Below are 25,849 nucleotides of genomic sequence, written 5' to 3'. Positions count from 1 at the left end.
CCATCCCTATACAGTTTAGCAACATCACTATACTTCTCCCAGGTTACCTGTCCCTGGTTCCACTGCTTGTGTGTTTTCTTCCTGCTCTCTAGTTTGACCAGCAAGCTGCAATTTAGCCGTACCAGACTTTTGCCTTCCTTTCATGGCATCCTTCACCTGAGGATGAGAGCTCTTTTGGCCTAAGGAAAGAGTCCTTAAAGATCTGCCAGCCCTGCTCCTTTCCCTTGTCCTTGAGGACAGATTTCCAGGAGAAACTGCAAAACAGCTGTGGGACACTGACACCTCCATTCTGTTGCCATCACTTCTTTGTCTACACGTTCGTAATGCCAGCAAAATACCATTTTTTTTACAAGCTCTGCCAGACTGGAACCCACATCTAAGTCTCACTGCCAGTACCAAGGGGGACAATAAGAGGTGAAGCTATTTTGGAGCTGCTTGTTCTGGTGCTTGTTCTGTAACTTGGGAGAAGCTTTCCCAAGAGTTCCTGAAGGAAGGAAGTTCCGCCAATACTTTGGCCATTAGAATATTGCAACTTTTTTTTTCCCCAAAATGTTTAATTCATATTTGGCTTTGAAGAAAAAAATAACCCTTTTTTAAGAAATCTGTGTAAGTTTCACATGCCTTACAGTTAGCTCTGCATGTGATTTGCCTTTGGTCACACGGGAAGTCCGTGTTGTTTCACTTGCTGTGCACTACAACAGTGCTTGAATGTGTCTACAGAATTGTCCTGTATGTGTGTGCTGTGGCAAAGCAGCAGCTAGTTGTCTCATGGGCCACTGTTAATGCAAGGAGAGGGGGAAGAAGGAGAGGAAAGAGGTTAGCAAGCCATAACGATGTTATTCTCAAGGGCCTTTTATGTTCAAATCCCACACCCCATCGGTGTGGTTGCAGGGTGGAAATCTTAATCAGCATCTGAAGCAAGAATCCAGGAAACAAAAGCCTCTATTAAAGTATCTATTCGTGCCATAGGAATAAACTATTTGTAGTCCAGTTTCACTGCTTACGTATTAAAACATATGGAAGCTTTTTACTTACTTCCTGGTAGAAAACACAAATTTGGTTTTGCCTTCTATTTCGTTGTACAGAAATACAAAAGGCTGTTTGGTTGGTCTGAAAGTAGGCTTGAAACTCTGAAAGAAAATAGTTTAGCTAATCTCTGCATGTAGTAATTCTTTTTCTCATACTACCAAATGTTAACTTTCATGCTATTTTTTCCCTTCCTCTTCCCTACTATTTTCAGTCCTTTTATCTTATTTTTAAACTATCCAGTCGCCCAGTCATCACTTATGAATGGCAGAAAAGGCAAGGGGAAAAAGTATAGATATTTTTAGACAAAAACCTGCTTTGAAATATGCACTTGTCTAAGGTACTACAGTATTACTGTGCTGAGTATTGCATCCTGCTTTTTCCTACTGACAGCATCCACCCAAGGCACTGTGTAATTCCTGTGCACTAAGAAAGGTGATGACCTGTAACAACATCTACTCCCAGTATCTTTCCTTTAGAGCGCTGCTTACTGTGGCAGAAAGAAGCAAAGTGCAAGTGACAGCACTTTTTATTTTTTTCCACCAAAAATGTTGGGATTTAAGAGTTAAAAGTGACACAGAATAAAAGGTACAAGTACACGGATGGAATAAGAGTAGGGCTATGAAGAAGGAGAAAGAGGGAGTCACTTCTTGTTTTTCTTTGAACGTGTCCTCAGCACAGACGGGCTGGCTGCCCATGGCCTGCTCCTGTGCTGTGCCACCACCTGCTTCCCAGAGGACACAGCAGCGGTGCAGGCAGTGGTGGCTCCCCGTGGGCCAGGTGCTGCCGTGTGTACGAGAGGTGACGCAGAGAGCTGCAGGCTGCTGGCTGCCACTCGCTGCTCACAAAGCCTTGGCAGATGCTAAGGGATCAAGAAAGCACTGAAATCCTCTCCTGAAAAATGTGAACAGCCCAAGAGCCATCCCAGATTTCTTCATGGCATAGGTTTGCAGTTATTAATTTAAAAGCAAAAGGAATAATGGTGTAGAAGCGGACAGCAGCTATTGTGCTGAATCTTTCAAGCTTTCATCAAAGGTCTAAGGATAAATCCCAGTTACATAAATAGATGACTTTTCTTTTTATACCCAGTGACTTCCGCGGATTTGTTTTTTTTCATTATTGTTCTCCCACATCTGCTTAGCACTTGAAAACTTCATTCACTTTGGTAAGAAAGGCATTATTGCCATCTCCTTGTCATCTTTGTTCTTCTTACGTAAACACTGATGCTGTGCTTATGCTAGAAAAGTCGGCTCATCATCCCGTTTGATTTCAAACTATGTCTGTAATGTGCCACAGCTCTGCATGCAAAATGTCTCCTGAACAAGACCAGGAACCTCCTGCTTGGAACAGAAGCCTCCTCTGACCCGGCTGCATGCTGCTCATTGCCATTGGAATGATGTGGGATACCAAGCACTGTATGCATTTCTGCCTAGTTCAGTTCTAGTATCTCTCAGTTTGGACCAAGGGGATACGGAGATTTTTGGCAGTACAAACACAGCATAGCATGCAGAAGTAGCAGCTGGCTTCCAGACATCCACTATGTTCATGTTACCCTGCATAAAAGGCAAAGCTGTGCCAGGTGCCACTCTCTGAGCATGTGCCCAGTTAGCCCAAAGCAAACATGATTGCTCTGGAGCTGTTTGTTTTGATGTGGGATGTGACTACCTGCAGTGTGGACCATTCTTTGCAGGAAACCAGAGGATTCTGTGTACCTCTTCTTGGTGCACTGTTAGGTTTTTCTGGACTGGGAGCCATGAGGAAGAGAACTGGATAAACAAGAATGGCACATGTGGGGATAAATCCAGTCTCTGGAGTGAGCACCCCAGTCAGAAGGTAGTGAAGAAAAAAGCCTCAACTTCTGTCAAGAAAGCTGTCAGAACCAGGAGACGATTAGAGCAGTATCTTGGTCAAAGAAGGAGCATTTGTAAAGATGTTCTGTGTCTGTTTTAGATGTCATGCAAATTCCTGTTGTGGTAGGTCTCATCTGGGATCTGGCAGGGTGTAAATGAGGCACCAAGAAGGGGCCACAATAGATGAGTTCCTCTGGCTACTGCTGCTTGGTATGGTGGAAAGTCCACAGTGCCAGCTGAGTAGATGGTAGCATCCTGAGCCTTGAGGGAATGATGCCAGGGTTGGGCTTGCTGAAAAAGTCCAGGGTAAAATGGAGCTGCAGGATAAATGATGTGATACCAGGATGCCTTGCCATAGCTTCTGAGCAAGGATGTTACAGAGTCAAAAAGATACAGCTCCTGTAAAAACCAAAATCCCTATTTACTATTTTTCAGTAGCAGAAATGACAGCTGCTACATCACTCTTTTCTCAAGGTCAACAGCCATCACTGCAGTCTTTCTGCCGTAAGCAGGGGTTGCTGGGTAGCTGGGTAGTTCTTGCTACAGTATTGGGAAATAAAGAGGAGTAATGTAAATCAGGCTGAGTTTGAACCCTGGCACGACTGGCAGTATTACCTGCCACTATCTTCACAAGGAGAGGAAGGACAGTCACCAAACTGATTCACAACTCACAGGTTTGTGTTGTGGTTGACTGTAGGTCTTCATAAGATTTCAGGTGGACATCTGGTCGTCGAGAGTTCTCTGTTAAGCAGGCCTAAAAAGATTTTTCCTTGTTTTAAGGAGAGTTTAGTGCTAGTGGAATATCTATACGTGGACCTAAGATAAACAAGAGGATATCAATTGCCCTATATCAAGTTTTGTTGTGTTAGAATGCACAGCTTGTGATTTGGTCCTATTGCACAGAATACCTAAATGTGAAGATTCTTTCTGGTTGGGAAAATCCCTAGACATGATGGAAATGCTGTGCTCTGGTAACCTGTCAGAAATGTCTTTGCAAGTGAAGGATCACAGAGCACAGGGCAAACTCCACAGCTCCTGTCTCTTTTGCTTCCTGTCTCTGCAGCACTTATTTAAACTGCACTCTGCAACCCTTCCCTTGTTTTGGTCATCTCACCCGGGATCCTGGAGTAAAGTAGGTTAAAATGTGCAGGCAAGAAAAATATTTTGGAAATACAAGCCAATTACAAGGCACTAAATGAGCAAATTTAAAAGCTAGTGAGGATAAAGAAAATGTTCAGTAACTGAGAGAGTAACTGAGGCGGAAGCAGGGTAGCAGCAGTGATTTTTACCTGAAACCCAAGGAAGCTGACCCTAGGCATGCGGCTGCATTGCAGATATAACCCCTAATAGGCTTGGACAAGCAAATAAGACCTTGCAGCAGTGAAAGAGCCCTATTGTGATTTTATCAGCTTGTGGGAGCTTTATGTCTCTTTTTTCTCAGCTGGGCTACACCTTACTGTGTTTTCCCCAGCATAAAGCTCTTTCACTTAGGCTTAGTTCCAGCGCTCAAGATTTCAGTGTATTTTTAGCACACTGTTTGTTTATTATCTGCCATACATTTCTTATATCTACAGAAGGGCATGTTAAACATGGGGCCTTCTGTCTAGAATAGGTTTTGTTAAATGACACAGTCAGTGCTTTTGTGCTTTCTGATAACATAGGGTGGGGAAACTTTCCTAGGAAGAATAAAAAAGAAGAAAATCTCTAAATTTGGCTAAATGTGTCTCCAGTTAATCCAAAATGCTTGCATTTATTTGCTAAATAAGAAATTTCAGTACACAGAATTACTTCAATGTTTCTTTCTGTGGAGAGCAATGTGAGTGAACATGTGTCCATACAGCACATGCAGAAGACTGGTACAATGACTCATGTAGACAAAGGGAAAAAGGAGGAAGCTGACAGTGCAAGGGCTGATATTTAAAACAGCAGGGGTATACAATGAGCATTCTTGTAGAGTGGCCATTTTTTGTTAAATACAGAGTGATTGGAGCTATGCAAGATATAACGAGACATGCTTCAAGGAATTCGCAGCCTATTACAAACTCAGAAGCAACATTGGAAGCATATAAAGTACATTAAGTGCTGGTACAAGTTAGCAGTAGCAAAGGAATCTGGCTGAGGTAATTGTTGAAAAGTATTGTGAAAGGAATAAGTTCAGAGGAGGAGGGGGGAAGTCATCTGAGGTGAAATTCTTTGGAAGACTGAAGTGGACCTGGCACCAGTTCCTCTGCGTGGGGTGGATTTTATCCCTGACACTGGAGAAAGATGACTTCCCATCTGAAGTGGCTGTCAGGGAGAGGAGGGCAAAGGGGAAGCAGGTTGAACTGGTGAGAAAAGGCGTATGGCAGGATCTGTGGGTGATTTTTGAAGGCAGCAGAAGAAAAGAGAAGGTGAAAGGGGAAGAGGGGAAAATACGCATGTGTGGAACTACAAAATAACTGACCTTGCCTTGGAGCTAGTCAAGAAACACTGTTTATAGGTGATGCTGAGACGATTCTCAGGAGTTCATTCTCAGCTCATTCTCAACTTTCAATATCTTCTGAAATTTGGTAAATTGTAAATAAAGTACAAATAAAGAAGGAGAAAGATTCATTTGAATGGTAAATTCACTACCCAAGTACTGGCATTCCTTATTTCTAGAGGAGGGATGTTGAATGTTAACTTGAAACAAGAATGCTTATCTATAGTCTATGCCATGGAGGTGATTCGAAAAGGGGCCTTTCACTGTGGGGTTCCCTAGTAATCACTCGAATAAACATCCACTGAACTCAGGCATAAACATGGAGAAAAAAACTGAAGATTGTTGAGAGAGGAGAACAAAACACTTTCTTCAGTACATAAATAGTTCTAAAATATGTATTGGATAAAAGGTCTATGTTCTTGGAAATGCTTCTTGTGCCCAGGCCAACTCACAACTAGGGTATTTAGGTATTTGCACAGATAGGCAGGCAGAGCAGTACGCAGAGCTTTACATATTGGCCTTGAGAGTTTAGCAGAGAAGTGAATGTCATCTGGATCTGAAAAATGAACAGTAGCGAGGTAAAATCAGGAAAGGCTACATGAAGCAAGCTGACTCCAAGTCCCTCAGTGCTACCTTTGTATATAGTCTGCTGCTTTTAGCTAGCAGAGATGTGTCGTCTGGTGTGTGGGTGGTCCCTGCACTGTAACCGAAGGCTAGGTTTTGCTTAGTGCTGACACTGCCATCTTATTGCTGCAAATGGAAAAAAAAGTAATGAGATAATAAAATAAAAGTAATTCACTTTCTACCAGTGAATTTTGGGGAATTTTCATAATTTCTGGTTGCAAGGAACAAGAAAATGACAAAATGCAGCTGACACAGTTGTTGGCAGGCTTTCAAGCTGACCATGGTTTTACACAGAGCCTGATGAAGTAGATGACCTTAGCATCTGTATAACTTGTGAATGGACCTATACATGCCTTCTTTCCTTCTATAGCACAGTGTGCTCACTGCATCTGCTCACGTACAGTGGAGCCAAGCAGCTACAGGTAGCAGATGAGCCTTGTTGTTCACTACAACAAACAGAGAAAAGGGGGAGGATGGTTTTTCTGCAGGTCTTCAGGCCATATATTTCAGGAAAATTTTTTTTGTTCTTTCTTAACTGACCTAAGAACCCCTTCTGGCCTTTAGATTGCATTCAGATATGATGTTTGGGACTAGATGATCCTAATGGTCTTTTCCAATCTTAATGATTGCATGATCCTATACAAATTTGGGTAAATTGCATGTTGTTCTTCAGGTATTGTATTAATTCAGTGAAATTAACCATCTTGACAAAAAAACATGCTTTTACCAGCTGTCTCTCACAGGCTTGTTTCACATTTTCCAGGGACGCTCAGAATCTCTGTGGCCCCAAGTAGAAAAACGTAAGATGTAGAGGGACAGTCTCTAATCAGTATTCATGTTTTATGAGTAAAAGATGCAGGAATACTTGCTGAAAGGAAATGTTTTGAAACAGTTTAGATTTAATTGTATGCCAGATGACTTTTCACCTGCTTAACACGCTAGTTAATGTAAATATATCTTCTATGTTTCTCCTCAGCAAAATCTGTTTAGAACAACCTACACAGATCTGGAAACACAGTGCTGCACTTGGGGAGAAAAATTGCATCTGTGGACTGCTGTCCCTGCCAGATTACAGGAGTTTATTACTCTTAGGGGAAAGCTTAATAGTCTGTTAATTGAGAAGACAGAAGATCTTTTACACTTGGCTGCACACTATTATTAGGAGCATTGCAATAAAGGGAGCAAAGCTTACCCTACATATTCAAGCAAAGTTTTGCAAAATATGTTTAATAGGATAGTGATGCATTATCCATGCTATGGTAACGTGGTTCTCTTCAGAGTACAAAAGGCCTCGTGGTAATAAAAGCATTGATTACAGTCAGGGTTCTGTTGTGTGAGGACTGATGCTATGAGAAGAGCTGTGGTGGTTCTCATGGTTCTGACTTTATCGACAGGTTGCAGTGTTGTAACTCTCTTACACCACGGTGGTGTAAAGTTAGGCCTAACTTGCAGAAAATTACCAATTTATCCAAAATCTTGCTGCTCTTTAAACTTTGAATCCAGACTGCGAGTTTGGAGTGAAAGCTGAGTTCCTTAAAGACACAAAATAATTTGTTCCAGGGTTTTGTCGCTTTGTGTGCAGGCAAAACTGTTGGGGCTGTTCAGTGTGATCGAATGTTACCATGATTCACACGCAGTGGCACTGGTACCATGACAACTCCAAATTCAGCCATGCTTGTGAATCTCCATCTGTTTTATAATTCTCTCTCTCTTTTTTTTTTTTTTTAATGTACGTTGTTATCCTGAATTCCTTCTGTGGATTTTAATGCCAGCTGTTACTGCCTCAAATGGAGGAAAGCATGCTGAGCATTAAGCCTTCTCTGTCTTATTTTTTTATACTGAACTAAAGCATGGTGCTGTAAGCAAGAAATGATTTGATACACTCGATTGTCATTGATTCTTATCAACAAAAACTAAAGAAGTAGGCATAAGGCCATACAGCCACTATGAAGGCTATGAAATTTGGGTCTCAGACATGCTCATAAGTAGTTTCTTAGTGCTTGTGTGTAGCTGGGCTTGGGCACATTTTAGAGCCTGAGCACAACTGAGGTCTGTGTTGTTCCAGAGATATGCAGTAGTCCCTTGTGAAAGGAGGGTTTTGAACCTGTGTATTTAAATTCAGTACATTTAATCATATATAATTTGCATCGTATACATCATCATGTGCATTACACTGTATACATCAGTTCACTTGTGGCTCAGTCCACTCAGCCCTCTTCTCCATGCAACCCTTCTGAGAAACTATGTGTTTGTGGGGGCAAGGAGTGAGCGTTCACAACCTGTGCATTTTTCAAATCCTGAGGTCTCTGAAGAAGCTTTTTTTTATGCTCCTAATTAAAAATAAAAAATAAAAATGGGGCTTCCGTGCAGGAATGATTTGCATTTGGTGTAACACTACTGCCGTGCTGCCTTTTGCAGCTGAGACACTGGAGACAATGAGGAGTTTTATTAGGAGAGGAATTTCAATTGAGGAGAACATTAACTTCTGCTTACTATAGAATCATAGAACCATAGAATGGCCTAGTTGGGAAGGGATCTTAGAGATTATTGAGCTCCCAATCCCTGCCATGAGCAGCCAACCCCTAGATCAGGCTGCTCGGGACCCCATCCAACCTGGCCTTGAACATCTCCAGGGATGGGGCATCCACCGCTTCCCTGGGCAGCCTGTGCCAGTGCTTTACCCCTCTCTGAGTACTTCTTCAAGTGTAGATGGAAGCACAGGAGCTGGCACTGTTGAGGTAGAGTGTTGGTCTTGTCAAGTTGCCATGAACCTGGCTGAGTCATTGCTGTCACTAAATTTCCAGTATTCTCTTCTGTGAAATGGTTCATTTAAGTATACATACAAGCAAAGCCATTGTGACAAGTTGTTTTGGGTATAGACAACATTATCTAGCAGCCAGACTCCAACAGCTGCATCCTGAAGTATCACACAGCCAGATCTCAGCCTGCTGCATCAGCCTGATGACTGCAGGAGCTCCATAGGGAGTGGTGGGACAGGCCTGGTCTGGGCAGCTGCAGGGCTGTGGCAAATAATGGCTGTCAGGTGGACCTTTGCAGCATCTTTCCTGCTGCAAGGCACCAGCAGTGCATTTGGTGGTGGTGTCAGAGTGCACTGGGAGATAGGTGAAATGTTCTTGTAGGACATGCACATTCCACTGACATCATTTTTAAGTTCTAAGGCAGGAGAAGAAACGATGTGAGCCAAGATGAAGAACAGGGACTTTTAAAACCTGCCTTTTGAATGTGTTTTTTAAAAATGTGCAGCATATCTGTTGTGTTTTGTGATTAGTAACAAGTAGTCTTGTGCTTCCTGATCCGTGTTCTGTCAACTCTGGCAAGAGCGTGTGGAATTTATTTTGGACTCACTTGGATTATGTCAAGCCATTTCACACACTCATGCCCTGGCACCGAATGTACCAGTACACAGCTCCAGCTGGGTCATGCTGCTGCTCTGACCAGGTCAGACACGGTGCAGCCTTAAAAAACAAACAGGTGTCCACTGTGAGAATGTGCTGCAGTCAACAATGTGCCCTCCTCTCCTGGGAGCAAGAAGGTCACTGTGTGGCACTGCAGGAGAAGGCTTTGGAGGCCAGATCTTCCAGGGGCAATTTGGGGTTGCTCAAAAAGGTGTGAATGGGGCTTCAGAAGAGTGGTCCTGCTGAGTGTAACTCTTTCTCACAAATGTCTTGACTAAGTCTCACAGCCAGCTGAATCAGCACCGTGTCTTGAGATGCTGATAGGAAGAAAAATCAGATAACACAACTAGTATGGCATCTCTACCATGCCCAACTCTATGAACTACTGAAGAGCTGAGATGATAGCCGAAGGAAGCGTGACAGCTGCTAGAGCTGCCATGGGGAAATTTGGAATAGGACACTCACAAAATATGGGAGACAGTGAACCAGCTGATACTTCACAACCAATGTTTTATAGCCCATCTTTCTTCAAGAGGGGGAGTCGGTGCTGGGTGTAGGGAAATGGCAATACAGTCACCATTGTCACTGGTCATGGAGGAAGCCCAACAACACCATGCAAGTCACAAACAGAAATGTGCCCTACAAAGGAAGCGTGTTGGTGTCTGAAACTGCTGTTCTTTTTCATGCTGGTGAAACTTAAGTCTACACAGCTATGTCTGCAGAGAAGCATGAAAATTCCTCGCAAGAAAATCTTGTGATAACAGTTGGCATGCTTTGCAGGCCAGAGATGCTGACAGACAGCTCTCAGAAAGTGAACAGGAGCACTAAACGAGAATATTAACATCTACCCACCAGGAATGGAGTACTGGGGCTGCACTCTGCAACTGAAATGAATTGACAAAGCCTGCGAATGTGAAGTAGTCAAAGGTTTGCATCTCTCTAGGCAACTTGACAGCCCTACTGTGTAATACTCTCGGTGGCTGCTCTTCCCCCATGTGCTTGATCCATTGCTGCAAATTGAATGAATGCCTAGAGAGGCTGTCAGCTGGTGGGATTTTAAAGGAAAACAACAACAACAACAAAACAACAACAACAACAAAACTTTGCTGTTATTCTTATTTTGCATATACTTATTTTAATATATTTAGATGCAGAAGTACTTAACTGCATAAAGCCACAGATGTCTGAAAGCCTCTCAGGGATGACAGCATGCATGGATGACATTGTAGCCTGGAACACTGCTTTTTGTCTGCATTAGGAATGACTACAATTAGTAACGGAAATTGAAGACGGGAAACCACCTACGTCGATAAGAGATTTACTACAGATGGAGCCGTGCACAATAATTCTGAAAACCAAGCAATATTTAACATTCAGATAAAATGAAGATAAGTCTGAAATTCAGCCACTCAAAGGCAGTTAAAAGTAGGTCAGCGAGTTTAAACCCAGCACTGCAGTTTCAATAACTCACAGAAAGTGTCTGCATATTTTTCAAAACCCAGGCGAGCCTAAAGCCATTGCTTTGCAGCAAACCCAGAAGTTGACTGAACATCCAAAAGCCTGATCCAAGACTTTCCAATGCTGCAATAACATAGAAAATGAGACTACATCATTATCCTTTTTTAAGAAGTGTCCAGTCAGGGAAAAAAGTAAAAGGGTTAAGCTTCAGCTGACACAGAACTTGCTTCTAACATGAGCTTATTAGGAGCAAGAATATGCCTCTGTGAGAGCAACACAAGCATTAAGCTTGGCTGTGGCCTTTCAGTGACAGCATTACGCTCCTCTTTGGGCTTTGTGCAGTTTCAAGATGCTTTCTTCTGGCACAGTCTTGTCCATCACTTCCTTGATCAAAGGCAGAGCCCATATGCCAGGGCTACCAAAAGCCTATCTGCATGTGACAAGGTCAGTACTTTGTTGCAGATGGTGGAGGAGAAAAGGTAGCAAGTATTCAGTTTCCAGTGGATGGTGTAGGCAGTCTGACATAGGTAATGGCTACCTGAGAGCAGGCTAGGGCAGAGCTATCAGATGCAACTGTACTGGTCACCATTAGGAAAAACATATTGCAGGGTCCCTGTTGGCTCACATGGACTCAATTCTTTTAATAAAAATAGTTAGTGTTAATTTTGCTGGAGAACAGTTGCACTGGCCAGTTGCTGGGGCTGGCATGTGACTTCTCCCTTCTTGCATTTCAGAAAAGTTGGTATTTCTTCCCTCCTGAAGACACAGAAACTTCTGTTTTTGGCATGATGTTTCTCTGTGGGTCTTCAGACCAAAACAAGAGAATTGGTCAAAAAGAAAAAAGAAAAAAAAAAAACAGAAAAAAACCCAACCGCAAATAAAGTGAAACTGTGTTGCTGGCTAGAATCCTTAATCTCTCCTGATAGCACAGGAAGGCTTGTAGACTTCCGCAGCAAAGGACTCAGGTTGGTATTTGAATTTATTTGAGAAGAAATCAACCTAAAAATATAAGTGAAGACTGATGCTGTTTTTTAGGTTAGGTCTGCCTTATTTAGTGAGCCTCGTTACATGTTCAATGACATAAAACCAGGTGGCAGTTGACACACTAAACCAGTCTAAACGGGTCACAGTCTGCTCCAATGTCAATCATTCGCCTGAGGTCAGGAAGTAAAAGTAGGCCATGACTTCATTTCTAAAAACATCAGATTCATTTTTGTTCCTTGTTAGTTTTGTTCCACTCTCCTGTTAAACACAGTGGTCACGTGCATCCCGTGTGAGCAGCTGAACTCGAGAACGTGTCTGCAGGAGGAAGCCGTGCACTGGATTGCTGCTGCTCCCAGTGCAGTGCCCACCCTTCCTTCTTCTGGCTGCAGCAGGGCAGTTGTTTATTATCCCTCCTGCTTCCAGCAAAAAGCTTTTCAGATTTCACAGAACAACTCTCTCAAGCAGCTCTCTTTATGTATGCGAACTGTATACAGAGTTGTGAAACATGCTTACGGGGATAAAAGTCTTAGCTAATACAACGGTACGATGCTCTTTCCTTTGATGCGGTTCTGCCAATATGCATTACCTGATAGACACCTGCGGTGCCTCTTTTTCAGCAGGGTAATTACAGTAATACATAGCTGAAGTGGTTTTCTGGAAGCATAACATATAAAGCAGCCATCCAGAAACAGAGAGAAAACAAGAGAACCATTGTAAAACTGCATTTTCCAGCAAACAAAAGCATAGATTATGTCCACTGGACAGCGCTTAATTGTACAATCCTACCAGGTTCATTCCTTGGTTTCCTATCTGCAAGTAATTACTCCTTAGGGAAAAAAATATATATATTTCTTGAAATATCAAAATATCAAAATAGAGATATTTACTTTTTTTCCACATCCATTTCAGCTGTAAGGCCAGAAGTTAAAGAGCAGGGTTCTCTTTTTCAATCCCATGCTATAATAGAGTGAAAGCACTGATGCGGCAAAAGAGAATTGGCCCGAGATTTTTGCACAGGGGACATACCCCGACCTGGGTTTCCTTTAGTATGCAGCACCATTTTTTCTGTGTGACACTTCATCGTGTCAATGATGCTTTCAGCAGGTATTTGGGAGGCTTCTGCAATAAAAACATGGATGACTGCTGAATCAAGTGAAAATTCAACACAATCCTTTTAGATAAGATGATGAAGAACCTCTGACACAAGACTTTCAGTGATAATTTTCTATTGCATATTAAATAAAATTACTTAGAATAATACTCCAATTTTTAATTCCAGGAAGCTGCATGGATCATCAACATTCCTAAAGGATCTGAGGTAAATTCAATTATTGAGAAATGTTTCACCTGGTAGAGAAAAGTTGAGTGCCAGACATTACATTATTGAATGTCCGTTTATTGATTTCTGAGGAGTTATCCTATTACAGTTCTTTTATCCTGCTAAAGACTGCCTCACACGTTTTTGAAAAACTCTTCAGGTCTGAGCAGCCATACTGAAGGAGCAACTCATGTGGTCTAAATCGGCATGAGAAAAACAAAAAACAAAAACACCAAACCTCTTTAAAATTTGTTGCCAGTTGGGAAATAAGGTTTAAATTTGACAAGGGTCAAAACTGGTTTAAGTATCTTAAATATTCGTCTCAATGGAAAGAAGTGAACAAGCAGAAAACTTGTGTGAGGCAGTTCAAATCTAGGGAAAACAAAGAAACAAACAAACAAACAACTGCCATGAGAATGTTAAGGGAGACATTTTTGTGAAGCTGAGATGGAATTGTTCCAAAATCTGGTACGTACCGCAGTACAAACTGGCTTTTAATGATGTCTTCCATTAACGGTTGTCCATATCACAATTCTGTGTGAATCAGTAAATTCGAATATAGCATAGTATGAGGTCTGTATAGCTGTGATGTCGGATAAGTAATTTCATTAACGATTATAAAGTGATCTGAAAGCCCCCAGTGGAAATGTCAACTACACAGGCACTCTGTGACTTCAGCACATACACCGCTTCTGTTGCATATGGAGATGCCAGGTTCTCTTCCAAAACTACCACTGTTGAAAGAGATATGGGAAATATCATATAACTTCTGTCAGTACCCAGACAGAGGTGGCCACTTGCTGGGATGGGCGGCAGGAGAGAAGGTGCTCTTTAGGCCATAGGCTTCAACTGTGGGTGATGGAAACTGGCTCAGTAAGGCCTTTGAGTTATGAGCATGACTTTGGAGATGAGTCCTGTGCTGCTTTTCATCCAAAATTGACATATTTGCATATGAACTATTGCTTGACCTCTTCTAAATAATTGATTGCCACCTGCCATAGGATGGGAAGCAACAATTCCATCTCTTCTTCTTTCCTGTTTCCAGTAAAAGAAACTCATGGTCAAACAGAATACCATTTCTTTTAGCACCAGGGTAATCTCTTTCCCCATGGTTCATTCAAAGTATGCCTTTAGTGTGTGTTTACATGCTAGAAAACAAACAAATGATTTCTCCAATTCCATATGTCTGAGTACAAACCTGACTTGGCCATAAGTTAAAAAACAAACAAACAAACAACCACAAGCAAACCTTAGGGAACGAGATTTTGTGATTCACTGTTCTATAAATGCCTTCTCATTTTTGCAAAACAAAGTGCTAGCGCTTCTTGTTACCTGTTAGGATGACCTCGCATGATCTGTTTTAAAAAGAAGTGCTTTTTAGACATATATGAATCTCAGATGCATGCTAAAGCTGGTTGTAGGAATGTTTAGTGGAGGCTGCAAACTAAAATGAGGTAATTGTCCCAGTCAAATTGTTGATTACTCATTTTTCTGTCTTTCCTTTATAGGAACACTCTCCAAGGTTATGTATTTTAGGATCATAAGTGTAATTGTATCCTCAGAGCATATCAGTTCAGTTTATGTAGAGAGCATCATGGCATGTGTCATATGAATTCATTGAGTTGAGTGCTGTGCTGGTCTGCTGTTGTTCAGACTATCAGTAGTTTGCTTGTAAGTGTAAGAGAATGATCTTTGTTAAGATTTTCAGCCAGTAGATAGAAATCATCAGACCTTTTCCTTGGTCTTATTGTGCTGTTGATAACATTGTGACAGGAAAGGAAACTGATCTATTTTGTTGAGTTCATTGAAGATCAGTTTTAGAACTACTTCAAAATAAGCAATCATCTTCTATTCACAGAAGCAGTTTTCAGAAAACAACTGAAAACTTTGCTTTGTAATCACAGCTTAGGATCCAGCATTGAGAAATCAATCTAATTTTTAATATGGTCTTTAATGGAAGTGAAGATTTGTACTGCAGTGTGCTACCATCTCAGTGTCATAACTGTACATGTTTTCAGTGAAAAGTAGTAGTGACTTGAACATAATGAATGTATGAGGAGGGAAGATGTTGCTCTGAAAATCTATTTTGGACTTCAAAGAAATGTGAACAGAAGAGGTAGAACATATTAGATCACTGATCACTTTCTGCAGAGCCCTTAAAAGTCAATAGGAATTGCTGGATTGGATGCAATCAACCAAGCTTAGAATGAAAGCTTAATGAAAATATCGTCATAAGCAAACAGAAATTATGTTTGATGGTTGTGTTCACAAGGATATTACATTTCATGGAGACTCTTAAAAACATTACTTTTTCAGCAACTAGATGGAAAAAATATATCCTAATATGCTTTATACCTATTTTCCAGGGCCCACGCTATGAATTGCAGCACTCTGATTCATCCAAGAATGAGAAAGTCTAGCTAGTGTTCACACATTTCTCTCAAAACTGCTGAAGTGTTGTGTAACTGAGATAGTTATTAAGTTATTTTTGTGTATTAAGACAGTCACTTGGAACTTGTTGTGCTTGAGGGCAAGTTACTGTAACTGCCGTTGGGTCAGGTTTTTGTTTATTTCAGTTCACGTTGTGCTAGACCTTCATTTGTAGAGCTGGTTCAAATCTATATCTCTATATATTTTTAACTACTAGTGCAATCTCCAGTTAAGCAGAAGGGCTGACATTTGCATTCATATAGGTGTGTATGTAAGATTCGTTCTTGGCAGTAGTGAGTTGTGAGCTGTCCTCTAGGTGTGGTAGAGGCAAATGCTTATTTCTCATTTATTGTGCAGTGTGAAAAAACTGATTTGTGCTGTTAAGCCTACAGGTTAAGGCTTCCTATTCAGCAGAATATATACTATGGCTGTTGCTGCTTTTTTTTGTGATGAAGGGCATTTTCTTGGGTGTCTGTGTACTCTGATGACTAAGTCAGACTAAGGGAGACAGCAAATTATGAACATTTACCATAGGGGTTTTTCTTTTTTCCAGGGTTACTTTATTAAAAGTCATGTTAGAGTGAAGAGGCAGTGGAGCCATTTCAGCCCATCTTCAAAAGAGTGAGTGAAAACTTTGTATTTTTCTTGTGTGACTGATGGAACTATTTTGGCAGATCCTTCATGACTGAGCATCCTTTATTACAGATCTCACTGCAATCTATGGTGGAAAATAGAAAAATAACACAACATACATTGTATGTTTTACCTTGTTTACAGGAAACCAAGGCTATATTCACACTCATGAAAATTAATACAAACCACTATTCCAGCCTTCCTTGAAGAAGCCCCAGGGACATAATAGACCTTAATCATCCTCTAATGGAACAAAACCTCCTCCTCATGGACCATGCTACCTCTGAGCAACTGTACCCCTTTCCAGTCCTGTTCCTAGCCCAGTCTTCTTGTCGTCCTGGCATAACCCCTTAGATAGCCCCTGGCCCCTGTCCAACTCCTTCACTGCATACTAGTGTTGCCAGTGGGCCCCACTGCTGTCCCCAGTTCTGCCCTCTGCACTTTGGGTCTAGAGGGTGAGGGCTAGTGGTAACCTGGGCTGCATTAGACTGAGTGTTGCCAGCACATCAAGGTAGGTGATCTTTCCCTCCTTCAACACTGGTAAGGCCACACTAGTGCTACATCCAATTCTAGGCTCTCTAGTACAAGAGAGACATGGAGCAACTGGATTGCAAGCAGCAAAGAGCCACAAAGGTGATGAAGGAACTGGAATACTTCTTGTCTAAAGAAAGGCTGAGAGATCTGAGACTTTTCAGCTTAGAGAAGAGAAGGTTCAGAAGGCATCTCATTAGTGTGTGTAGATACCTGAAGGACAGATGCAATGAGAATGGAGCTAGGTTCTTTTCAGTGGTGCCCATTTACAGGACAAGAGTCAATGGGCACAGACAGGAACACAGGGGATTCCCTCTGAACAACAGGAAGCACCTCTTTGCTGTGAGGGTATTGGGGCACTTGCATAGATTGTCTAAAGAGGCTGTGGAATCTCCATCTCCTTTGGAGATACTCAAACAGTGTCTGGCCATAGTCCTAGGCAACCTACTCTAGGTGCCCCTGCTTGAGTGGATATGTTGGAAAGTATGACCTCCAGAGTTCTGTTCCAACCTCAAAAACTCTTGAGTAATTCTGTGTGGAAGGGCTCATCCCAGGGGACAGATTCCATGCATGACATAAACCAGTAATTCCATTCCATCTCTCACAGCACAGCTGTGTGCAGAAAAACAGTCATCACATCTTAAAGAAACCTCACTTGTCTTGCCCAAAATTGCAATTAGCTATTTTGAAAGCAGACATCAAAATGGACTAATGCAAAATATGATGAGACTACCTAACAGGTTCTTTGTTAAGCACAGCTTACTTGATGAACTTCACAAAGACCCTTATGGGCTCAAGAAGCAGGAACATTATAGGAAGGGTGTGATATGACTCAGGCAATCCTTTGGGACATGAAAGATGCATGGTAGAAAAATAAGACAGAGGACAGTCAATCCCTTATTGGCTCATACAACAACAAAAATATTTCTGCAAAGAGGTATATGTGGAGTGCTACCATTTCTATCTTTCACCCCTATTACAGATCTTGGGGTAACATTTTGTGTCAGGAAAGTTGACCCTGGCACTTCAATAAGGTCTTTTCCCTTAAGACTCCTCACCTTCACGCAATGATCAAAATTATGAAATAAAAATCCAATATATAATAATGCTACAAGAAGATATGACCCCAAGGATGATAGGACAGCTGCTAGCATGCTTAAGTATGGGAGCAAAAGGCTGTTGTCTGTTGTCCTTTGACTATTCACTAGAAGCTATGAAAAAGAAGTGGTGGAAGCATTTAAAAATGCTTTAATTGCATATCTATGGAAAAAGAAATATGACTGCCCATTATGTAAGAGTAATCTGGCATCTTCCTCCTATTTATACTTTGGAAATATTAGTTCAGATTGTTCATAACATGAGCTCATCCTTCTGATATAGTGGTGCCTCATGACCAGGCAGTTTCCAGACTGTCTGTGGTAACACTGAGATCATTATACTTGGACAGGCAAGCTCAGGAAAAGCAGAAAGATTATGAAAAGTTCAGTACTCAGCAAGATAAAGATTCATCTTTGTTCAGTGTTTTGGCCTGGAGTGTCTAATAGTAGATGCTTAAGGTTGATTACAAGCATAGAGAAAACACTCTTTACTTCTTCCCCCAGTATCTGCTCCCAGCTTCCAGTTATTGTCTTCTTCAGTACTTCTTCAGATCAGAATTCATATTCCAAGTGCCACCAATTGGACTAAATTGTCTGATTTTTCTTGTCCAAGACTCAGCAGTCTGCAAGTCCTCAGTGAACCAGGCTGGTCTTTAACTTCATTCTCCATGTTAGAGTAGTTTCTTGTTCCCAGCAGAGACTATCAAGGTTTTATGCTTGCATCTAGCCTACTCATTTTTCTGTCCTTGGTAATGCTTCTCAGAGTATGACAAAGGAATGTACCTTCACTAGAGAACTGAAGGTCATCAGCTTAATCTCATGAGATTGAAAGCCCAAAAAAGGTATCATAATTTGCTAATAAAAGCAGGATTTCATGTCTATTTTCTGGAAGTCCTCAGGCTATCCTCAGTTTCCCTACTGTCATCCAGAGATGTTTGTCTTCCCATTAGTATACAGAAGGTGGAGGTCACTGTATGAGCTATCCGAAGGCAGCTGTTTAGCTTCACAGCCACAATTGATGAAACAAGGTTCAAAGTGATTGACATGTTTACCTTGGTAGCACTCTCCCCAGATCAGCAATAATTAGGATGAGATGTCCTTGTGCTTTTGGGAAGAAATCTTGTTTTGATCATCAGCAGAATCATATTTGGAATGAAGGATGCATCCAAGGCTCTGCCAAGGCTCTGATGTTTGCTTCCTGCTCTTTTCCATAAATGCTCTTGTGTGATGGTATACAGTAGGCATATTCAGCAATCAAACAACTCCATTAATGCTACTAATGCCAAATGTTGGATATTGACTAGCATAGTTTTGTAACAAACACCAAGCTTCTAACTTGCAGCTTCTTCCCAAGTAGCAAAATTGCCAATGCAAAATTGTTTCTGGGCTTGCACCGGCCTCAAACTTGTCTCCTTCCCCAGTTTGCTAATATAAAGAGGATCACTTTGAAGATGATACTTTTATCTTTTCAGAACACCATGAAAATCTTCAGTCAAAATCGCAAGGTTGTCAGGAAAAGGCTTTGGATTCAGATGTCTCTTAAATCTTTTGGGTATAGCCTCAGCCTCTGAGATGAAGTACTCTGGCAAGATGTTGGCCATGAGAGAAGAAAAATTAACAAAGGTGAAACCATAATTCATGTTCTGGTCACATAAAATTTGCATATTGGGTATGTGATGATACCATTTCATTCCAGACTGGCTTATTTTGACAGATATATGCAGAGATAGTGAAAGTGAAAACAGCTAGAACTGATTGTCAAGCAGGGATTATCAGCTGCTTTGGACAACTGACAATTTATTGGTTAAGTTCCACTACAGAAATGAAATCAAAATTCCTTTGTGTTTACAGGTCTTACTGTTTAGTATGAAACTTTGGAAACTTAGGTTTGTTTCCACAGTTCGAGATGGACTCTTTTCTCAGCTATTAAATTAGAAGTGGTACACATGATCTATTTCTCAGTCTTGGAAATTTCAGAAATGAAGGTTATTCAGTTGCAGGACTCTGTTACATCAGAGGAGTTGATGACAGTACAATAGCATCCCTACTTTAGCTATAATATGATTCTTGGCCTGATCTGTAACTTACTAAAGTTAAATGAAGAATGACCACTGATTTCATTCAGCACTGAACAGTGAATTAAACTCTAAGCAAAGAGAAAGATAAGATGTCATTTTTATATCTACAGAACTTGAAGAAATTTTGTCCAGGAAGTCAAAGTCACTTTCATTTAACAGCCCTTAGATGCTAAAGATACTTCTTATCCTAAATAAGAATAGAACTTATTTTATCAGCACTGTTTTAATTGGCTGGATTACAATGCTTTTTAATGTGAGTACAGAGGGTATATTTACAAACATTAACAGAAACTTAGCATGTATTTCTAATGTGTAGGTGGGGTACTTGGGGACACGGTTAGTGGGCATTGAGGTGATGGGCTGAGGGTTGAACTAGATGATCTTAGAGGTATTTTCCAACCTTAAAAATCCAGTGATTCTATGATTCTGTGATTCTATGTATTAGAAACTACTTGGCTGAATGTATATTTTTCCTACCTGAGTAACTTCTCAGTAATTTGAGAAGAAACACAAAACTGAAGTTAGATTCTGTAAAAAACCATTAAAAAACAAAATTAAAAAAAAAGGTTCAGCCTTGTATTTTTTGATGCATGTTTAAATTCCATAGTGATTTCAGTCTACAGATTTGAAAATGCCCAGAAGACTATATCGGCACTTTATCAGTTTCAGTGCATCCATTGTTTTTTTTTTAATACGTCTGTCTCAGTTGCTATACTGCCTAAAGGCCAATAGAATACTATTACAATTGAAACAAGTTCTTAAATTTAAATTTGGGAAAGACTGCTGCTGCATTTTCTATCAACTTCAGCAAAAGTATATGGAGGAAGTGACATAACCTAGATTCACATTTGCAACAGGATTAATAGTAAGATTTTGTATTCAAAGGGACACAGGAGATTGAAGTTATATAATATTTCAAAGCTGCTGAAAAAAGCAACTTGATAATGAAGGTAATATGAAGTGAAATATCCAAGGTTTAAAGTAACTCTGATGGAATGATGCTGTTAAAGTCGCTAGGAATGCTGCTTCTCTGGAGATAACTTTAGCAAGTAACTAGGCCAATGAATTGAAGCTCTCAGCTTCATCTTTAATAGATAAGAAGCTAGTTTTGCAAAAATACAGCGCAGCATAGTTAAGGGGAAGATCTGATAATGGCACTAGCCAAAGTTCTCTATTGGATGTCTTTTCCATACTTACTCCTGCTTAACCGTATCTGTTTCTTACTACCCTGTTCTCCTACCTTTTCTCCACAGGCTCCAAAACAACACCAAAGCTGATGAGTTAGACATAGAATCCAATAAAACCAGTTGTTCAGCAGTCAGGCAGCAAGTCTCATTATGGTAGTACCAAAACTCTAGAGAAGTAAAAGTCAAGGAATATAGAGCATCATAAAGTAGGGTTAAGATACGTCAGCAACAGAAGCAACAGAGCAGGGAAACAGGGCAAAAAGTAAACAGTTTTTGGTAATAAAATGAGATTTAAGTTATGGTCTATGTGGTTAAGTGTAGTGCAGTCAAGAAATGACAACAAAGTTCTGGAAAAGGGTATGATGATACTAAAATAATTACCCACCCTTACAAAAGACAGACTAGAAGTCTTAGCCCAGAGCTTGCTGAGCCCAGAGAAAAATAAAGCAGAGAATGTATCAGAGCGACAAGGAAATAAATCTGCAAAAATCTGAAAATCAAAGAAAGAAGATATGTGAGGAAATCCTTATAGAAGAAAGGAATCTTGCTGCTATTGCTGTCTATTCCAATTTAAAAATAAAAAAAGCCATTTTTACTCGATTTTTACCTCACTAAATGACAAAAGAGCACTTGGAAGATCAGAGAGCACTTACTATGATCAAAACATTTAATAATTCATATATTGTTTTTTTGGAAAAAAAAATGCTCACCTTTCATATGTCTGGTAAATGTAAATCAGTGACTTGAACTACCAACTGCTTACTTTAGGTACATACAGTGATGGGATTGTCATAATTCGAGAGACCTGCGACCTTATGACTTTTTATATGATTTTTAATAGTGCAAATGTTGTGCTGATACTGTGGTGAACTGTATTAAATACCTTCTCTATCTCCAATAGTTGCTTTAAGTGAACGGTAAGTGGCACAGTTCTCTCTTGTTGCACCAAAAGAGATGAAAGATTTAGAAGCTAAAATCTACCTAGAAGGCTGCATGCACATGCAAATCTTAAGAGGCTGCTTCATTTGTAAAAATGCCAACACTTTATTGTGATGCCTTGGAAACACCTTTAGGCACTGATTCTGAAAAATGATGGCACAGGTGCAGCCTTAGTAGAAGTGATGGAGTCAGCTTGCTTTTGAGGACTTCAGCCTTATACGAAGTGGGCACTGGAATTTCTGTGTATCCAAATGAATAACTGTGGTACAGAATGACACAGAAATGCATAGCATGCTGTATAATCCAAAATGTATTTCACAAATTAATGTTTTTTCTCACAAGGAATGTTCATTGATAGTTTCTTCTGAGATACGGTTACTACAATTTCAACTTTGCACAAAAGATCTGGTTAAGAGGATGCCAGCTCTTTCATTACAAGTCATGAGGATCATCACATGCTCCTTCCATTGTGCCTGTAGCATTTTCCCCTTCTCTGGTTCATGCTGCGTAACCTCCTTTCTCTCCTACGTCACCCGCGCTGCAATCCTTTTCCTTTTCTAATACATGCAAGGCAATAATCTCCTGCTAACGCACCAGCTCTGACTAAGAGAATAAGCCCTCTCACCCTCAGCTCAAGCAGCTTCCTGCATTATACCACATGATGGGAGATTAAAATGTATTTCAGTCTTAGAGTTTTTGTGCTGCTTGTAAGTCATTCAAGTCTTTCCTTGCAGGTTGTGAAGTTGCCCAAATCTCTCCCCAGGCCTGTAACCCCAGGGTCAGTTGTCTAGCATGACCTGATTGCATATTTGGCCTTCTAATGACTCTCTAAGTTGCTGGTGAGGCCTGTGCCATCTGACACGCCTGGAGCTTCCAGAGGTGGCACTTGTTATGACCCTCAGCTAAGGTGCCCTGGTGCAGCTCTCAGCCTTCAGAAATTGCAAAGCCCTTTGCAAAACAGTTTGCATTTTTCAATCAGACTGTCTTAGGATGTAACCGATTACTAACCTTCTTATTTATTTCTCTACTGTTGTAGGTATGTACACGTTTACATTAATCTAGTCAGGCTTCTCTAGTAAGCTTTCAATAAGTGCTGTAAATACAAATCTTTAAAGAACAAATTTAGAAATAACACAAGCATATGTAGCCTGCAATAATACCTATATCAGGGTATTATGACATACAATCAGAATGGGATCCCTGAATAGCTTGTGTGTGAGTATTGGGGTACACTAGGTGCTGTTGAATCAAATTTTACTATCGCAACACCTTTAATTTTTGCATTAAATGTTTCTTCTTGACTGTCATTTTTTTAAAATAACTGTTTCTTTTCCACAGACTCTGAAGAATGGCAAACAGGTACTCTAGATTGCAGAATTCTGTAGTTGGGCTCTTAAGCTTCATGCATTCAGAAAACCACTGAACACTGTTTTCTTCTGCACAAAAATCTCATAGGTTTTGTTTATAATGAAATACAGTGATGTACTGCAGCCAAAGTTGTGTAGGCTGTCTGAGCTCATTATGTACTCTACTACGCAACTTTTAGAGTGATATTTTGCTCTGCGGTATGCCAACTGTAAAGTGAGAGTATTTGTTCTTACCTTCTTAGTAACCCAATTTGGGGTGAGACAAGTACAAAGGAATAATTATATGTTATTACTATGATAGCGTTGTTCTTTCTAATACATGGTTTTATGCAATACTTTCTAAGAATCTTACTGCTATGCCATTGTAGCATTCATTAGCCTTTCTCCTGTAAAATTATGACTTTTTAAATTCTTTTTCAAGCTGGCATGCTTTTTCTAATACAATTGTCTTTCAGACTGGGGACCTTCAACTAGAGCTAGGCTGACAGAGGGAGAATGTCTTTCTCTTGCAGCAGTCTCTTCTTGGCAGGCATGTGAAACGGCAGTCTAAATTGTAGTTGATTTTTTTTAACCTGGGTTTACCAGTTTCTATATTTAAAAAGCATAAGAGCATTTGGATGTCGTAGAAATAATTTATCACAAGTAGTAATGTAAGGCAGGTCAAGAGCATAGAATCCTTTCTTCCTGTGTGTTGAGTCTCCTACTACCAAGAAACTGGCTAGCCAAGAGACAGTTATTCCTTCTCTATGATGTGGCTTTAAATAACTGAAAATTCAGTAGCACTTATGCACAAAACTGCAGAGATTACTAGGCACAGTGTATGTTAGAGGTCTGAGGCATAAATCTTTTGCCTGAGTTTTGCTTTGAAGTTTGAGGCAGTAGCATGCCAGATGTGTAATTGTAAGGAAAGGTTGTGTTTGTTATTGTCTCTAAACTAGAATGTGGTACAATACAGGACATCAGAGTTAAGTGGTATAACATACAAGCAAAACTAGAAGGTGGAAGATGAACTGTGTTGTCTATGCAGTGCCCAGTTCTATTATCCTGAGTGGGACTGTGAAATTACGTAGCTTATTCAAGCCAGAGTGACTTCTTAGAACCATTTTTTAGACTGAAGCAGAACGTGCTTCTTTCAAGGTGCCACATGAGACTGCAGTTGAATTTTATGGACTCAGCTATATGCAGAAGCTTGATCATCTGCTGTGATAGATGAATGGAAACCCCATGAATTCAAAATAGCTTCTTCTTCATTGCAGATGGCAAAATTCATTACATTGGAAAGGGCTGTATGATTGAATGAATCATAACATACAAGAAGACTATATCAGAGATCTACATTTCCTGATTCTACTCTATGAATATGTCTTCCCTTAAATTATGTTGTCATAATGCACCATCTAGGACTTATTACATTGGTACAGTGGCAGTAAGCAAGAAACGTAATCAGAAAACAGAAATCTTCCTCTTCAGCCCCGTTAGAACATCATATGAAAGGTAGTGAGAGACACCATGACACCAATACTGTAAGTTTTAAAGATATATTATTTTGCTTGGATTTATTGAGAAGTATTATTAATAGATTTAGGGCATCAAATGGACAACTGTGTAATGCAAGAAATATGAAGCTGATAGCAAACAACAGAGCAGAGGCAGTTGAAGCAGGGTTTTAGTTGGTGGTTTAAGTGATTCAGGCTTAATATTTGGACAGACAACTGTGGACTGAAGAAAAAATAAGAAATTATAGATACTGTTTTCCCAGTGTCAGTACTTAAGTTCCTGACCACAGAAGGACATCTGGAATGTTACTTGAAATCCCAGATTTAAAATTAGATTGAGTATTTAGGAGACTGAGGCCATGATCAGCCAATGGCTGCAAACACAATCACATATGCTTAATATGCTACTACCCCTTGCCTGGTGATTCCTCAAGCTGAATCAGAAGAATTGGAGGCATTTCAGAAGGGGTAGGAATTCTCATGAATTGCTTCTGTACAAAGTTAGTCTGATAGCTTAAACTGCTGTTCAAACTGTTTAACTTCTAGATAATTGACTGTCGTTGGACTTACATCACTGTGAAGCAAGTAACAGTATACATTTTAATGTTGATCTATGGGATGTATTGTAAGCAATAATTTTTTAAAAGGAGTAACAGTAATCGTCAAATTTCTTACAAAGCACACAGAATGTACCAAAGGCTTCAGCAGTTCTCAAAATGATTTTTGTGCTGTGATGCCTAAATTTTCAATCAGAATTGACAGGAACAGTAAATTAATTAATGCTGGATTACAGTGGAATTCCTGGAAAAGCACACATGACACTTAGATTGATACCAAATGTGACTCTCGTGATTAATGCTACCATAATGAACACCAAAGGTATTAATGAAGATTAAATTATTGGGCTGCTTCAACCAAAAGAAAGATAGTTCAGCACACATGCACAAAAATAAA

The 25,849-nt window shown here is 40.3% G+C and overlaps 1 protein-coding gene across 2 annotated transcripts in view; it reads left to right on the top strand.

Annotated features, from left to right (window-relative positions):
- The window catches only part of LOC122155904 (SAM domain-containing protein SAMSN-1-like), a 193,033-nt gene that overhangs the window by 521 nt on the left and 166,663 nt on the right, over window positions 1–25,849 (top strand). For both annotated transcript variants that reach the window (XM_042810248.1, XM_042810246.1), the window contains exons 2-3: window positions 13,099–13,137; window positions 16,121–16,188. The gene's annotated coding sequence lies outside the window, so the exon portion shown is untranslated. The remainder of the gene's footprint in view (window positions 1–13,098; window positions 13,138–16,120; window positions 16,189–25,849) is intronic.

This window comes from Centrocercus urophasianus, unplaced genomic scaffold (genome assembly GCF_019232065.1).
Source record: "Centrocercus urophasianus isolate 14NV4802_14NV808 unplaced genomic scaffold, USGS_Curo_1.0 seq_12, whole genome shotgun sequence".
Taxonomy (NCBI): Eukaryota; Metazoa; Chordata; class Aves; order Galliformes; family Phasianidae; genus Centrocercus; species Centrocercus urophasianus.
This window is presented reverse-complemented; position numbering and strand designations above follow the sequence as displayed.